The sequence below is a fragment of the Ptychodera flava genome, chromosome 18, assembly GCF_041260155.1.
Source record: "Ptychodera flava strain L36383 chromosome 18, AS_Pfla_20210202, whole genome shotgun sequence".
Classification (NCBI taxonomy): domain Eukaryota; kingdom Metazoa; phylum Hemichordata; class Enteropneusta; family Ptychoderidae; genus Ptychodera; species Ptychodera flava.
The window spans coordinates 31,346,306-31,351,628 of record NC_091945.1 but is presented as its reverse complement, the minus strand read 5'-3'; the positions used below and the strand labels follow the sequence as shown (position 1 = coordinate 31,351,628).

The window sequence follows — 5,323 nt, the reverse complement described above, 5'->3', positions numbered from 1 at the left end:
AGCATGCGCGCGCATATCGACTTTTCATTCATAAATGAAACGGGAACCGCGAAAAAATGCAGATCAAATTGTTCTGCGTCGAGTGCTACAGCGTAAGTCTTGACAATTTTAGCAGTGTCTCATTGAATTTCAATGTTACTCAGCTTTTATGAGACGCGTATCAAGGTCTTGCATATAGCGGAAGTGTTCGATCACGAAATTTTTCAACCTACCTTGTAAGTCATTGCTCGTTGTTTTCACGCTGTGATCCGCAGCATTGTGTTGACCGTAGACGATTTTTTGTTTCTCAATGATTACCCATCTTTTCCCTTAAATAGCTTATTCAAGTTTCCTGTAATCATACGTAGCCATACCACTATTCGGTTGTGTTTTATTCCCAACAAAACGCAACCTAGGTCTGGGTGTAGCGGCACGGACCGCAGCATGTTTTACTTTAATACATAGTACACAGTAAGATTAGACTATTCATGCTACTACTAGTAGTAGTTGTACTCGTACAGTAGGCGTGTCCCATTCCGAAAGTTCACGTTCATTTCAAGAGCTATGAAGCTGCTGTACTGAAAGAAACCCCGCAAGTAATGTAAACAAGTAGGAATGTTACTTTACTTTTATTTTGTTTAAAGGGAAGCTATTTCGAGGATTCTCCGATGAAAATGTAAAGTGGTCAATGTGTAGGTAGAGCCAGTTGGATTGGATTGCAATTGTATGGGTTCATCACCACTGTGACCCTGGGATGTGTCAAACCCTTGTGAAAGGCTGTGGGTGGACGTGTGGGCCCATATATAGCTTTGGTGTTTTCAGACTGGATTCCTGCCTATTAGTAACTTTTACGGGCTGATTTTGACTTTCAAGCCTCATAAAACACCACAGCTAGGCCCATACAGGAATGCTTTTTGTGGCCATGCAAGAGAAATGGCATTACAACATGGTTGGGAAGTAAGGGCACAGTCCCTCGTGGGCTATTCAGCTCTGGGACTATTCGACCCATAGACGAGTGTACAGAAGCGAGAAACAACCCAAGTCTGGAAACAGAATGGGTATTTCGTATAGGGATTGTGCCACCATGTCATCTTCGACGTTCGATTTTACCGTGAAAAGTAGCAAGTTCATCTATCATGTAACCGTCGACCGTTCCCTATCATTCTCAAAATTCATACCTGGTACTTGATTTGCTTCACAAACGCTCGTTTCGTGTGATTTTCGGCCGAATTTGACGGACACGTCGCTAAAACATAAGCGTGAGCAACATTCCGGTCACCTCACAGTGGACGTTGGGCACCTCCACTTTACTGACGTTAGCGCCGCGTACCCATGAGGGGTGACTGGAAGGTTTTGTTGGCGACGTGTCTTCTGAACTCGGCCGAAAATCACACGAAAATTCATATCTGATACTTCATCTGCTTACAAAATGCTAGTTTCCTGTGATTTTCGGCCGAGTTCGAGAGACACCTCGCCAAAACATAAGCGTGAGCAACATTCCAGTCATCCCTCATGGGTAGGCGGTGCCAATGTCAGTAAAGTGGAGGTACCCAAGAGGTGACCGGAATGTTGCTCACCACTAGGTTTTGGCAAGGTGTCTGTCGAATTCGGCCGAAAATCACACGAAACGAGCGTTTTTGAATCAGATAAAGTATCAGGTATGAAATTTTAGAATGATAGGGAACGATCGACGGTTGCATGATAGATGAACTTGCTAATTTTCACAGTGAAATCGGACACGGAATGTGACATGGCGTGGTTTTTATAGCCATTCTGTTTCCAGACTTGGATTGTTTCTCGCTTCTGTACACTCCTCTATGGGGCGAATAGTCCCAGAGCTGAATAGCCCACCAAGGGACTGTGGTAAGGGCTAGCCCGATCAGATTTCACAAACCTGCTTTCTGGTGCGGCTATCTCATTCTACTTCTAGTATCCTGTTATGCGATGAGCAGATTTCTCTCTTTGCCCCAAACATGGTGAAAAGAACACTGGGTCTTATATATTTCTCAAGTGACAGACAGATTTCATAATCCTTTGTGGACACTTCAAATACAAGGGATTCTCGCCAAAATAGTCCTCACATTAATTTTCAAGAAGTCAAATCCCTAGAAAAGACAAATGAGAAACTTGTCCGGTTGTGTGCAACACATACATACTTTGGTAAAAATCACACAAAAGCATTGTTGTTTTTTCCACTGGAAGAGTATTATTTCTATCATTGGAATAATATGAAAATATTACACTTTGTGATTTAATCAAGTGTTACATAGAATGCAAAGTTTTACTTCAAAGAATCAATACAATATATGCAGATAAACTATAAAAAGCATGTTTTTTCATGTAACCCTAAATATTTCTACATACTTTTATTTTCCCCACTGTCCAAAGTGAAGAAATCTCCATTGCACACAGTTTCCTACAACATCCATACAAAAACATGCCCCTTTCTTACTTATATGTACCCCATAACTACATGTGATTTCTACAGTAACTCTGAGATGCCCCATATTTGTTTTACCTTTCACTGACAAACGACTGAAAAATTACATCTTTTCAGTTTGAGCTGTGAGAAAAAAAGGACATGAAAGCAATGCAAACTTTATTTGTAAAAATATTAAATTTCAAGCAGTATACTCTGTACAAATACATGCCAAAAGTCTGCTGACAGTTAAACTGATATAAATAAATCAGGCTGTACATTCCCACTAATTTTATTCTTGATGCAAATGTTACCATTGGATCAGCATACAAACTAACAATTTTATTTCAGTGTACACACTAAGCACACCATTGACATGTGTGTCACCCTGCCACATGTAACTGTGTGACTTATCTCACTGCATGACTATCTAGAAACCCCCCCCCCCCAAAAAAAAAAAAAATTCTATGTGGAAATACCACACACAACATGACCAAATTTCGTCAGAGTTGTGCCTATGCTTGCCAATCATCTGCAAGTCTACGTTTCCCTTGACAACCACATCTGCATATCATCTTGATGTGGCAAACATGCCACATTCACAGAGTAGTTCATTTTGCTATTTACATCAAATTAGCTGTAGGTATTTCATCTTTGTGTACATTTTATATAAAAAACTTCTCAGAAATAATCTTGCTACTTATCTGTCTTAAAAAGTGTCTCCTGACAAAAAAACACATTTAATAAACAGGACTCAATTCTGTACTGATAATTAATATAAGTATTGCATGAATGTCTTTCAAACTTACTTGTATCACTCTACATATGCAGTACTTGAATTATCACTGTCTATATACACAGCAGCAGAAAAAAGACCTCAAACTGACAACGCTATCCAAGATCTATTTCTTTCAAGTCTTTCCATATTCTTGGGGAGTTGATTTTGTGAAAATAAATAATTGTTTACATAAGAAAAATCAGCATGAGATTCAACATACATACTTCAGATAACCGTGTGTGACAAATTGCAATCTAATTTTATTGGTACCAATATCAGGTGAGGTCAATGACATTCTTTGTTTGCCATACGTGGGCGAGTAGGTCTTCACGCAAAATGGTGAAAAACAAAGCGTTAAGGTATTACAAATCAACAATACCTTTGTTTGCCCCATTCAAGAAATATATTGGAAAATTGGTGTATGTATTTACATTGTTCTATTTCTGTGTTTGTTTTTTTGCCAGCAAGAGGGCAGATCTGAGGAAAAGTTGAGGACTGTGAACAAAGAAATTTACTAAGGGCACCAGATAGCAAAAATCGAAGGAAAAGTTCCTCCCGGTGTGATAAAAGAATGGCGAAGGGAAATTTCTAATATGAAATGATGAATTGAGGGTGTCCATTTCTGCAATTATCTCCACTGATGAAATATTATGCATCGCACCACAACAAACGAAACGCAAAAATCTCAAGGGTTAGTCTGTCGTCTGAAAAACAATGTCATACAGCTTTTATATGTGACATGTGCATGCCTACGAATACAGTGGAACCCATAAATGAACAACCTCTTCAGAGGAATAATCTCCTAAAACATACAGAGTTCTATGTAACATAACACTGGCTTTGAAAGTTGCTATTAATAGAGGTGTCTAAAAGGACGTGTTACACACTATTTCATGTTGATCTTACATTCTATAGTTGCGTAAATACTCAGCCAAAGACGGATATAAACCAGTGGTCTTGGCCAAATGTGTGGGTGTATATGGGTGTTATCAACACCTACACATTTTCCTTCTGCTGACACGAGAATCATTTTTTACATTTGTGTTCCTCCTTGAGCCACAAGCCATAAACAAGTATATTTCTATCAAAATTAGGGGCTTTCCATCAATATTTCAGTGTATCAATACACACCCTAAGAGACAGTCTTGCTGCTTTCTTACCACTGGTGCCACAAGATACAAAAACATTTGTTCACTGAACAATGAAGGTTTGAAGGTATTGCTGATTACAGTGTTAAACCAAGACCCTCTGGCATGGTTAGCTGACAATCTACCCACTGACATACTTGATTTATGTCAAGTACACATAGACTCATCTGTCACTTGTGAGCAACTACAATGTTATACCCTTTTGAGTAATGCAGTCTTCTTGAAGTATCAATAAATACAGTTCTTGGTCAACCAAACCATACCAAGTTAGAAGGGGCAGAATTAGCAGACATTTATCAAAATACTTGAGACATTCATCCCTTATTCTATGTGTTTGGCCAAACCATGATGGTGGAAGTGTAGATACTCATCAGCAAATTTTTTAAAGTCATTCAAATGCTCTTTTTGAAACGCACTACTTTCCCCATGGATTTGATGAGATGAGTGTCACCTTTAATCTGACCATGGACAAGACAACGAGGTCAAAATCTCTGATTTTGGAGCATGGGTATATGGCTGGAGCTGTGGTGACTTTGCTGCTGTTCCTAAACATTGCTGGATTTATGTACAAGTAGAAAACCAAGGGCAAAATGACAGGGAACTCTGGTGTCATTTACCTACATATTGGCAAAGCCAGAATACTTGTCAATTTATGAGTTTCCAAATCTCCACACATATTGTCTGTTGTCTCATGATGACTGATGGAAATCACAAGAAAATATAACCCTCTGATTTTCCACTGCCAGGTCAAAATTCATCATTACTATAAAGAGCCGCACTGTCAATCTACTGAGTTTTACACTGCAAGTTCAATTCCATCAGTGATATCCGGACATGTAAATTCACACTTTCTCAATGACTGAAGCATTCCGATGGCACATCCCCAAAGTGAAGACAGGTTCTGGCTCAAGTTACCCACATGATCAGAGTATTTACCAATCACATTTGTTCTGAACTCAGAGTGGAGGGTAAAATACAAAAAACATGCACTGCAAAAAA

The 5,323-nt window shown here is 39.1% G+C and overlaps 1 long non-coding RNA gene across 1 annotated transcript; it reads left to right on the top strand.

The window, feature by feature from the left end:
• The first annotated feature begins 82 nt into the window (after positions 1–82).
• LOC139117387 (uncharacterized) lies at positions 83–3,873 on the top strand. Its single transcript, XR_011548524.1, has 2 exons — positions 83–215; positions 3,641–3,873. It is a non-coding gene; the product is annotated as an uncharacterized lncRNA (long non-coding RNA).
• Positions 3,874–5,323: the final 1,450 nt, after the last annotated feature.